The sequence below is a fragment of the Aegilops tauschii genome, chromosome 3 (genome assembly GCF_002575655.3).
Source record: "Aegilops tauschii subsp. strangulata cultivar AL8/78 chromosome 3, Aet v6.0, whole genome shotgun sequence".
In the NCBI taxonomy this organism is placed as follows: Eukaryota; Viridiplantae; Streptophyta; class Magnoliopsida; order Poales; family Poaceae; genus Aegilops; species Aegilops tauschii.
Window position 1 is genome coordinate 203,431,231 of NC_053037.3, and position 12,836 is coordinate 203,444,066.

A 12,836-nucleotide genomic window follows, 5' to 3' on the forward strand; every position below is an offset into this window, starting at 1 on the left:
CTGAACCCCTTTCCTCTGCATGACCTGTCATTGCCACAGTAAATAGATGAAACCCACTAGCATGGGTAGGAGTTGTTTGAGCCCCGATGTGCCTACTCATTCATGCTTGTTTGTCATGCTTGCTACAGCTTAGAGTTGTGTCAGGTCTGATTCATCGGGGAGCTAAGTGTGTGAACACGATTTCGTAAAGGTATCGGCGAGAGGCCATGTAGGAGTACATGGTGGGTTGTCTCATTGAAGCCGTCCTCAGGAACTGAGTTCTGTGTTTCTGATCCATGAACAGTTACTACCACACATTGGGTTCCGGTAACTCGACCCCTCTCGGCTTATTAATCACCCTGATCTCTGTCCAGGAGTTGCAATTGGTTTCTGGTGTTTGTAGGTAGTGTTAGTAGTCTACCAAGTGGCACCCGGCCAGGTGGGCTTGGGACAGACTAGGCACAGTGGCATGGTGTACCAAGTGGCACCCGGATGGTGGGCTTGGGAACCCTGCTCACATCGTTCGGGGCCGTGAGCGACACCCAGGCCGGATCTCCTTGCGGATGGAACCCGAATAGGCGATAAACCTGGACTAGAGGCTTGTGTTGTTAGTCAGGTCGTGGCCGACTCCCTTGCCAGGCTTCCGCTTGAAGGTTGCCGAGATACACGACGTGTACATGGTGGTAAGTGGCGAGAGCGTGTGTGAAGAAGTACACCCCTGCAGGGTTAACATCATCTATTCAAATAGCCGCGTCCGCGGTAAAGGACTTCTGGGTTGCCTATACAGTTCATAGACAAGTGAAAGTGGATACTCTAAAATGCGCAAGATAAGCGTGAGTGCTATGCATGGCGTTCTCGTAGGGAGACGGGAGCGGATCCATAGTGGTGTATTGATATTGTGAATATGTGGACTCGTGTGCGCCACCTCAAAAGAGTTGCTTGCAGTCATAGTTTAGGATAGCCACTGAGTAAAAGCTGGCTTGCTGCAGTTAAACTCCACCACCCGTTGTTGATACCGATGCATATGTAGCTAGTTTTGATGTAAGTCTTGCTGGGTACATATGTACTCACGTTTGCTTAATTTATGTTTTGGCAAAGAGACTTCAGTCTCACTAGTAGTTCCGACGGACTTCGACGTTTAGCTTGTTACCTCAGCAATGATCTTGTGCCCTCGGCCTTTTCATTTGTAGTTGTCTGTACTTAGACAAGTTAAGCTTCTGCTTGTGCTTGTTGCTTGTATGACTTGAATGCTGGGTCATCAGACCCATGTTTGTAATATCTGGCTCTTCGGAGCCTAATGAACAAAGTAATTGAGTGGTAGAGTTTTGTTGTGATGCCATGTTGTATTTGCACATATCGAGCATATTGTGTGTATGATTAGAAATGCTTGGTATGTGTGGGATCCGACAACCTAGTTGTCTATCCTCGGCAGCCTCTCTTATGGGGAAATGTAGTGCTTCCACTGAGCCATGGTAGTCTGCTACAGCCCGGATTACCGGAGTCCTGCTAGCCCAGTTGCTACCGCTCCGGAACACTTAGACTGGCCGGCATGTGTCCTTCTTTGTTCCTGTGTCTATCCCTTCGGGGAAATGTCACGCGGTGTCTACCGGAGTCTTGCTAGCCTACTACCGCCCGGGATCCCGGAGTCCTGTTAGCCCAACTGTTGTAGCCCGGATTCACTCGCTGATGACCAACACGTTCATTGCTGGGTCATGTATGCCTGTCCCCGGAAGTTAGTGCCACTTTGGGTTCAAGACTAGTCATGTCGGCCCGGGTTCTCGGTCATATGGATGCTAGCAACACTATCATATACGTGAGCAAAAAGGCGCAAACGGTCCCGGGCCAGGTAAGGTGGCACCCGTGCGAATACCGTGCGTGAGGCCGCAAAGTGATATGATGTGTTACATGCTAGATCAGTGTGGCTTAGAATCGGGGTCCTGACAGAGATCGCCACCTTCGGTGGATTTTTTATTTATATGATGAGTTTAAGGAGATGTCACTGTATGATTTTTGTCGGGTATGCAAGATACCTTTTGAGGGCAGCATAGAGGAACCACACCATAATGATGTAGAGGGATTTATTAATGAAATTGTTGTAGGGGAAACGAGGAAGGTCTCCGATGCAAGAATCACTAGCATACATTTTCCTGTTCTACGCTACTTTGCAATATTTGCTAGTAGATGTTTAATTGGTTGCGGGAACAGTGGGGGCCTCAGTGCCCCTGACCTCGCCATCTTGGGCCATGCTTTACTCCGTGATAGAACCTTCAGTTTAGGCGCTATGGTTGCTAAGCGGTTGAGTCTAAACCTTACAAAGGGCCCCATTCTTGGAGGTATCTTTGCTTCGCACCTTGATGCACACTTTAATGTACCTATTAGGCATTATGAGAAAGAAGAAAAGTCGTTGCGCCTGTTTCTCTATATTATAAGAGTATGGTAGCACATGATTTTATTGTGAAAAATAAGAAGAAACTGCTTAAGTTTAATTTGATATTTGATAATAATTATTGTGAGTTTATTACCTTGCCTGCGCCATGTTTGTTTAACATATTTTTAGGCATGTACCTCATTTTGCCGGAGGCCATTCACGCGTACTTGAGCGCGACACCTGCTCCTGAGCCTGAGCCACCACTTGACCCTTATCGGCAGTCAGTTTATCAGTGGGATCCGGAGGAGATCGCCAAACAGTGGCACCCAGAGGACACTCCTCGGTACCCCGGAGAGAGCAGCTTCGATCCTTGGGCATAGACCAACTTAGGCCAAAAGCCTAAGCTTGGGGGAGTATGTATTTCTCACCGACATTACATTCATGTTCACACACTCACTCTAGTTGTCGGTGCTCATACTCTTTCATTGTACTATCCATGATAGTTTATTTTCTTTTCTTGCTTTCTTCTTGTGAGTTTGAAAAACCTTAAGAAAAACCCAAAAAATTAGTTGTAGCTTTTAGCTAGTTTACTTTCCATGCCTGTAGTAGTAATAATTAAAAGAAAACCCAAAAAGATTTCTCGTTCTTCTTTTGCTTGTAGGGAGTTTTGCCATGAAAATAGTTTTCCTTTCTTTTCTTTGGGGGTCGAGAAGAGAAGACCATAATGAAAATGTTGAAGTGGCTCTTATATGCATTATCGTTGATTTAACCAGGAGCCCATGTTACCTTGTCTTCTCCCTTGAATTAAATGCTTGCAGATTCCAGCTTAGTCCAAATGCACGTGCACTATTATTATTATCCACACCATTCGGTCGTGCAAGTGAAAGGCAATAATGACGATATATGATGGACTGATTGAGATGAGAGAAGCTGGTATGAACTCAACCTCTCTTGTTTTTGTAAATATGATCAGTTCATCGTTCCTGATTCAACCTATTATGAATGAAACATGTTTGGAATGACAATTAGAGATTATAGTTGCTTATGCCATGCTTAATTACCTTGCGTGCCAACATGCTATTAAAATGGTTGTGATGTGGTATGATAGGATGGTATCCTCCTTTGAACAATTCGAGTGGCTTGACTTGGCACATGTTCACGCATGTAGTTGAAACAAAATCAACATAGCCTCCACAATATTTATGTTCATGGTGGATTATATCCTACTCATGCTTGCACTCAACGTTTATTAATTTTAATGCATGTTCATGACTGTTGTCGCTCTCTAGTTTGTCGCTTCCCAGTCTTTTTCTAGCCTTCACTTGTACTAAGCGGGAATACTGCTTGTGCATCCACTTCCATAAACCCCAAAGTTATTCCATATGAGTCCACCATACCTTCCTATATGCGGTATCTACCTGCCGTTCCAAGTAATTTGTATGCGCCAAACTCTAAACCTTCAAAGAAAATTAGGTTTTGTATGCTCGAATAGCTCATGTATCAACAAGGGCTGTCTGTTAGGCAGCTTATTCTCAAGAGGAGTGGACTCCGCTCCTCATTCACGAGAAAATGGCTGGTCACCGGGATGCCCAGTCCCATGCTCAAACAAAATCAAAATAATTGCAAACAAAACTCCCCCTGGACTGTTGTTAGTTGGAGGCACCCGTTGTTTCGGGAAAGCCATGGATTGATGCTTGTTGGTGGTGGGGGAGTATAAACATTACCATTCTGCTTGGGAACCCCCTATAATGTGTGTAGCATGGAGGATATCGAGATCTCTCGGTTGTTATGTTGACAATGAAATTATGCCGCTCAAAATATTATTTATCTCTATTTCCAAAAATCGAGCTCTCGCACCTCTACAAATCCCTGCTTCCCTTTGCAAAGGGACTATCTATTTACTTTTATGTTGAGTCATCATCCTCTTTTGAAAAAGCACCAGTTGGAGAGCACCGCTGGCATTTGCATCCATTACTATTAATTTACATTGAGTATGACTATGACTAGATCTCTTTTACCATGAATTACAATGTTTAGTCAGTCCATGATCTTCATAGGTGCTCTGCATTTATGTTTTGCAGTCTCAGAAAGGGCTAGCGAGATACCATCTTGTTATATCATATTATGATTGTTTTGAGAAAGTGTTGTTATCCGAGATTTATTATTATTGCTTGCTAGTTGATTATGCCATTGATATGAGTAAACATGTGACCTAAATGTTATTGTGAATATGGTTAGTTCATAATCTTTGCTGAAAACTTGAATGCTGGCTTTACATATTTACATAAACAAGAGCAAACAGAGTTTGTAAAAGTTTTTCTTTATCACTTTCAGTTTATCAACTGAATTGCTTGAGGATAAGCAAAGGTTTAAGCTTGGGGGAGTTGATACGTATCCATCATATCTACTTTTCCAAACACTTTTGCCCTTGTTTTGGACTCTAACTTGCATGATTTGAGTGGAACTAACCCGGACTGACGCCGTTTTCAGCAGAATTGCCAAGGTGTTATTTTCGTGCAGAAATAAAAGTTCTTGGAATGACCTGAAAATTCACGGAGAATATTTTTGGAATTTATAAAAAATATTGGCGAAAGAATCAAGACCAGGGGGCCCACACCTTGTCCATGAGGGTGGGGGTGCGCCTGCCCCCTGGGCGTGCCCCCTGCCTCGTGGGCCCCCTGGTGCTCCACCGACCTCAACTCCAACTCTATATATTCACGTTCGGGGAGAAAAAAATCAGAGAGAAGGATTCATCGCGTTTTACGATACGGAGCCGCCGCCAAGCCCTAAACTCTCTTGGGAGGGCTGATCTGGAGTCCGTTCGGGGTTCCGGAGAGAGGAATCCATCGCCGTCGTCATCATCAACCATCCTCCATCACCAATTTCATGATGCTCATCGCCGTGTGTGAGTAATTCCATTATAGGCTTGCTGGACGGTGACGGATTGGATGAGATTTATCATGTAATCGAGTTAGTTTTATTAGGGTTTGATCCCTAGTATCCACTATGTTCTGAGATTGATGTTGCTATGACTTTGCTATGTTTAATGCTTGTCACTAGGGCCCGAGTGCCATGATTTCTGATCTGAACCTATTATGTTTTCATGAATATATGTGAGTTCTTGATCCTACATTGCAAGTCAATAGTCACCTACTATGTGTTATGATCCGGTAACCCCTAAGTGACAATAACCGGGACCACTCCCGGTGATGACTGTAGTTTGAGGAGTTCATGTATTCACTAAGTGTTAATGCTTTGGTCCGGTACTCTATTAAAAGGAGGCCTTAATATCCCTTAGTTTTCCAATAGGACCCCGCTGCCACGGGAGGGTAGGACAAAAGATGTCATGCAAGTTGTTTTCCATAAGCACTTATGACTATATTCGGAATACATGCCTACATTACATTGATGAACTGGAGCTAGTTCTGTGTCACCCTATGTTATAACTGTTGCATGAAGAATCGCATCCGACATAATTATCCATCACTGATCCAATGCCTACGAGCTTTTCACATATTGATCTTTGCTTAGTTACTTTTCTGCTGCCACTGTTACCGTTAGTTCCATACTACTTTGCTACTAAATACTTTGCTGCAGATATTAAGTTTTCCAGGTGTGGTTGAATTGACAACTCAACTGCTAATACTTGAGAATATTCTTTGGCTCCCCTTGTGTCGAATCAATAAATTTGGGTTGAATACTCTACCCTCGAAAACTGTTGTGATCCCCTATACTTGTGGGTTATCACATGAGCGGAGACTTTCACATGCGTGACACCTTGCTTCATGGGTAGAACTTCCAGAGCTGTTGGATGTTCCAGGAGTTCTGGATGAGGATCTCGTCCTGTGTCTCCAGGCGCGCGGCGCCAGGCCTGGAGACACGGGCGATCCTGAATGGGCCCTCCCACATGGGCGAGAGCTTATGCAGCCCTTCCGTGGAGAGCACCCGCCTCAGGACGAGATCACCCACCTCGAGCGTCCTGGAGCGGATGCTCCAGCAATGGTACTGTCAGATCTCGGGTTCCAGCAAAACCATTAAGGTTCGAACTCTGGGGTGCGCGCGAAGATCTCTCCCTCACAGATCACGCGCTCACACGCTTCGCGATCTCTAGGCTAGCACGACGAACTCGCAACATAAGGGACACAACATTTATACTGGTTCCGGCCACCGTTGTGGTATAATAACCTACTCCAGTGTGTGGTGGTGGATTGCCTCTTGGGCTGAGGATGAACAGTACAAGGGGAAGAACAGCCTCCTGAGGAGAGGTGTTCCTGTGCTTGGTGAACTTGAGGGTGTGAGGATCCGATCCCTCCTACTGTGGTGGCTAGTCCTATTTATGGAGGCCCTAGTCCTCTTCCCAAATATTGTGCAGGAAGGGATTCCACAACGACCAATTTGAAAGGGGACAACTAGTACAGATGATCCTGACAAAAGTGGTCTTCGCCTGCCAAAGGCTTTGGTGGTGACGCCGTCTTGGGCTCCACGGTGACCTCCATCCTGCCGTCCTGCTGGTCTTGGTCTCGTTGCACCGATGTGGAAACCTTTGCCTGACGCCTCGGTACTCCTCGCCTGCGCTTGCCTCCTTAGCACTAAAGAGGAAACAAGGACACTTGACGCGCTGCCGCCCGCCTGGTCTCGATCGTCATGGCTCACGTCACGAGAACCTCGCGAGGTTTGCCTTGCCTTGATCTCTCCGCCCCTCGCGAGCCATCCTGGTCAGGCCGCTCCCGAGGAGGTCTTGCGTCGTCCGCCTTGCGAGGCTTGGCCCCTCGCGAGGGTCTTGAGTGCTCGTTGGTGAAGATGGGTCGTACAGGCCCGTTCGCAGAGCCACGCCGTGGGCCGCAGGCAGGCAAGTCTGGGGACCCCCGTTCCTAGAACACCGATAGTAGCCCCCGGGCCCAAGGCGCGCTCGGACTTGGCTTTGAGGCGAAGCCAAAGGGCAAGTGTGGAGCGCCGCGGGCCCCCACAGCCTGCGGCCTTGGTCGACGCGTGGTGGTTGATTGGACGTGGGCGTCTCCGCTTCCCCATGGTGCCTTGATACCCGCCTGGCTAGGTGGCCACCGCAGTCTACACAGTTTCCTTCCCCTCGTTGCAGCGCGCTCCCCCAATTCTTCCACTTTCTCGAAGCTCACCTCCTTCTCCCAATCCGATCTGAGCTGATCTCTCCCATCGCCATGGCGCCGGATCATACAGAGAAAGGGAAGGAGCCCCTGTCCTCCGCCGAACTACATCCGTCCATTGAGCCCGCCGTTGGTAGGTCGCTGGTGCTCAACCAAGAAGCCATGGACAAGGTGCGCCCCATGCTCACCTCCAGCTTCAATGAGTGGGGGAAACCGGTGGCCTGGCCTGCGTCTCGAGCTCGTGCCGACAGGACGGCCAGCGAGGTCCCATTTTTCATCGATGCCCTCTGGGACGGCCTGGTTCCTCCCTTTTCTGCCTTCCACAATACAGTGCTTGTCCATTATCAGATCCACATGCTGCACTTCGATCCTCAATCCGTGACTCTTCTCGCCGTCTTTGCCTTTGTTTGCGAGGCCATGGTGGGCATTGCTCCTTCCGTGTCACTCCTCCGCCACTTCTTCTCGTTTCACTTGACTGATTCCCGACAGACCTCGGGATGCCTGAGCTTCCAGGCCGTGGTGGCGATGGCCGGCGCGGGGATTTACTTTGAGCTTCCGCCATCCACGAGCGAGTTTCAGACACGGTGGGTATTTGTCGATGTCAGAATGCGCAGCCCCCTGCTCTCTTCTTGTAGTGACCCGACCTCAAACAGTCAAGTCTCTGTGCTTCAGTGTCATCCCTGGATCGGTAATGCTGACACACACAGTACTCGAAGGATTTATAACAGAGTGGCAATCACACACTTATTACATCGAATATCTCAGAAGAGAACTTATTACAATAAATATGGCTTAAGGCTATCTAATACGATAACAGCGGAAGGCTTGGAAGATAAAGTGAGTCCATCAACTCCAACGGCATAGCTGAGCTGCACGACAACGACCTAGCGAACCTTACTCCTCGTCTGAAAAGTCTGCAACATAATATGTTGCAGCTAGAAAATGGGTCAGCACATGGAATATGCTGGCAATGTAACATAGTAGAGCAATGAACAGAATAAATGCTATCACTACATGCATATTTGGCTGGTGGAGGCTCTATGGTTATATGGATTTTGAGAAAAGCAAATTTTTCCCTACAATAAAGGAATAAATTTTATTTAACTATCATGGTAGTTGAAACATTGAGAATGGTACCCCCATCTCAATCCCAATTAAGGTAATCATTAACCCAACAAATTAAATTAGAGTGATGAGCCACGATAGGATAATCCAAGTACTAGATACTCAAGATGTCCATAACCGGGGACACGGCTAACCATGATTAGATTGTACACTCTGCAGAGGTTTGCGCACTTTTCCCCACAAGACTTGATCTCCTCCGTTCGATTTCTCGCACTACATGGTGTTTGAGAAACGGATGACCGAGACACAGTCTTTCAGAAGCGTTAACTCTAACCCCGGGTAGACAGTACCAACCTACATCCCTCTACATCTGCTAGCCTACCACTGGAAGAGGTCATGCAACATACTCAACTATGCTAGAGCCCATAATAGCTTGTGGCTACACACGGAATTTTCTAGCATGAATAATCTCACGATCCCTTTGAGCCTGGGTGGCGGACCGTAGGATGATCACATGGATGCCCCGGGATCTCTTAGGACAACACTGGATTCCCAAGGTGCCCAAACAAGCAATCCACCAAGATGTGTATTAAAGTAGCCACCTTAAGTTGAACCATTAGTTAACAACTCACATCTGTCATGGATACACTCAACCCAATCCACATCTACGAGCATAGCATGGCAATATAAGAATAACATGGAAGTAACTCCCGAGGGTTTGATAATAAAACAGGTAATAGGTTCTACCTCATCAACTACTTCCCAACCCACAAGTTAATCACATCCTAATCATGCAGTGTTTGAGGATTGTAACTAATGCATAAAAACTGGGTATGAAAAGAGTATGATCAATGTGTTACTTGCCTTGTTGATGATCCGCAAAACCTAGAGACTCGTAGTAGCACGCTTCGCACTCCGGGAATTCTATCGCAAACAAACAATAGCATACATAAGAAATCAAGCAATGATACATGGGTAAAACTCGAATAAGAAAATCTAACCAGAAAGTTCAACTTAAGAACTCCGGTTTGCAAAAAGAATCAAATCAAACGGAGCAACGAAACTCAAACTGCGAAAGAAACAAGATCCGTTTACTAATCTGGACTAAAGTCAAATTTTACGTTATGAAAATCTTGTTCAAGTTGGTTAAGCAGAAAGAGGGCTTCGATACGAAGATCTAGGCGCTTGAATCGCCTAATTCCGATAAACGAGCAAAAAAATAAACTAAAACAAAAATCGGATCAGAAATCGCGGTCGAAAATAATCGTGAAAACACGAGAAAAAGAAAAACTGACGAATAGGCTAACGAATGAACATTCGCTGTCTGTGACTAACGGGCGAAAACCGTTCGTTAAAATGAACGTACGGACGAACGTCCTCTAAATAAACTAAACCGAGAAAACTGACGAACCAATCTAAAAAATGAACTAGGTTTTAAAAAAACCGAATGGTTTTAAAAGAAAAACCGGCGGCGGCTATCTCGAGTCCGGCGGGATTCCGGCGAGGCAGTGAGGCGGCGGCGGGCTCCGGCAGGGCGGCTCGCGGGCGGCGGGTGGCGGCGCGGCGGCTCGGGCTAGTGTTTGCGAGGGGGCGCAGGGCGGGTGGGCTGGCGGGGTCCCGGGGTCGCGGCTTAAAAAGGCCGGCCTGATGTGTCCTGGCCGGGTACGGCCCGGAGTCGGTTACACTTTTTTTTAACAATCCGACGTGCGGAAAAAGAAACAAAAGAAATAATAAACAGACTCCAAAAATCCCGAAATAAATTTTCCCCGTCCTCTAAAAATATGCCGGACAAGGTGAACATTTATTTGGGCCTATAATGCATATTTGAAAAACGCATATTTTTCCTATGCAAATAAAATAGCAATAAAATCCGAATAAAATCAAATATTTGACTTTAACATTTTCCTCCAATATTTCATTTATTTTGGAGAAGTCATATTATCTCCTCTCATATATTTTAATATGAAATATTTTCAGAGAGAAAAATAAATTGAAGCCAACGTGATCCTTGTTTCAATATTTGATAAAATTTCAAATATGAAAAACGTGAAATCCCCAACTCTCTCCGAGGGTCCTTGAGTTGCTCGGAATTTCGAGGATCACAAAACAAAAATGCAATAAATATGATATGAAAGAATGACCTATGTATGACATTCCAAATTGAAAATTTGGGATGTTACAAACCTACCCCCCTTAAGATGAATCTTGCCCTCGAGATTCGGGTTGGCTAGAAAATAGGTGTGGGTGGTCGTTGCGAAGATCATCCTCTCGTTCCCAGGTGGCTTCATCCTCGGTATGGTGGCTCCACTGAACTTTGCAAAACTTGATAACCTTGCTGCGTGTAACTCGGCTGGCAAACTCAAGAATCTTGACCGGCTTCTCCTCATAGGTCAGATCACTGTCCAACTGAATTGCTTCCAGGGGCATTGTATCTCTTAGCGGTACACCGGCCATCTCTGCGTGGCACTTCTTCAACTGAGAAATGTGGAACACATCATGAACTCCTGACAATCCTTCAGGTAATTCCAACTTGTAGGCAACCTCTCCCATACGTTCCAGAACTCGGTATGGTCCTACAAATCTCGGGGCTAACTTTCCCTTAACTCCAAAACATTTCACCCCTCGGAGTGGTGATACACAAAGATATGCTCTGTCTCCGATTTCATAGGCTACCTCCTTGCGTTTCGAATCTGCATAACTCTTCTGCCTGGACTGGGCTACCTTCATTCTATCTCGAATCAACTTAACCTTCTCTTCGGACTCTTTGATCAAATCTGGTCCAAACAATTGTCGGTCTCCCACTTCATCCCACATCAACGGTGTTCTGCACCTTTGTCCATACAGGGCTTCGAACGGTGCCATCTTCAAACTGGCCTGGTAGCTATTGTTGTATGAGAACTCCGCGTAGAGCAAGCTCTTAACATATCCTCCAGAATCTGGTTGACTCTCTCGGTCTGTCCATCTGTCTGCGGATGAAATGATGTACTGAACTCTAGCCTCGTACCCAAAGTCTGGTGCAGCTGGTGCCAAAACTTTGAAGTAAACTGTGTTCCTCTATCTGATAGCATGGTCCTCGGAACTCCGTGCGGACATACGGTCCTGGTCATATATATCTTGGCCAACTTCGCACTGGTATACGTGGTTTTCACTAGAATAAAGTGAGCCACCTTGGTCAAGTGATCAACTACTACCCAGATGGAATCATATCCTGATCGAGTCCTGGGCAATCCGGTGATGAAATCCATGCCAAGTTTCTCCCACTTCCATTCGGGTATCGCAATAGGCTGCATTAATCCTACTGGCTTCTGATGTTCTGCCTTTACTCTCTGACATACATCACATATGGCTACATACTCAGCAATATCCTTGTTCATACCAGTCCACCAGAAACGCTCCTTCAAATCCAAATACATCTCGGTGTTTCCAGGGTGTATCGAGTCTGGTGAGTCGTGAGCCTCCTGAAGTATCAACTTCCTGATCTCCGCATTATTGGGCACATAAACGCGGTCCTCAAACCATAAGGTGTCGTGCTCATCCTCATGAAAACCTTTGGCCTTTCCTTTGCTCATTCTCTCTTTTATCTCGGCAATCTCTTTATCATCCTTCTGTGCGTCTCGAATCTTTCCCAACAAGGTAGATTGAACTTCCATAGCTGCAACAAAACCTCTAGGAACAATCTCCAAACGTAGTTCCCTGAGATCCTCTGCTAACTCCTTTTGCATCCCTCCACTAACGAGAGTGTTAACATAATTCTTCCGGCTTAAAGAGTCTGCTACGACATTGGCCTTTCCTGGATGATAATGCAACTTCATATCATAATCCTTTATAATCTCCAACCATCTCCTCTGCGTGAGGTTCATCTCCTTCTGTGTGAAAATGTACTTCAAACTCTTATGATCCGTGTACACATCACAACGGTTTCCGATAAGGTAATATCTCCAAGTCTTGAGCGCATGCACTACGGCTGCTAACTTCAAATCATGGGTAGCATAATTCAACTCATGCGGTCGAAGCTGTCGGGATGCATACGAAACAGCTCTTCCGTCCTACATAAGTACACCTCCAAGTCCTGAGCGTGAAGCATCGCAATATACTTGGAAGTCCTTGCGTATATCTGGCAGAATCAGCACTGGGGCTGTAGTCAAATGTTTCTTCAACTCCTGAAAACTTGCCTCACATTCCTCCGTTCATTTGAATTTGGTATCCTTCTTCAACAATGCCTTCATTGGCTTCGCAATCTTGGAGAAATTCTCAATGAATCTCCGATAGTATCCCGCGAGTCCAAGAAAACTGCAGATCTCGCT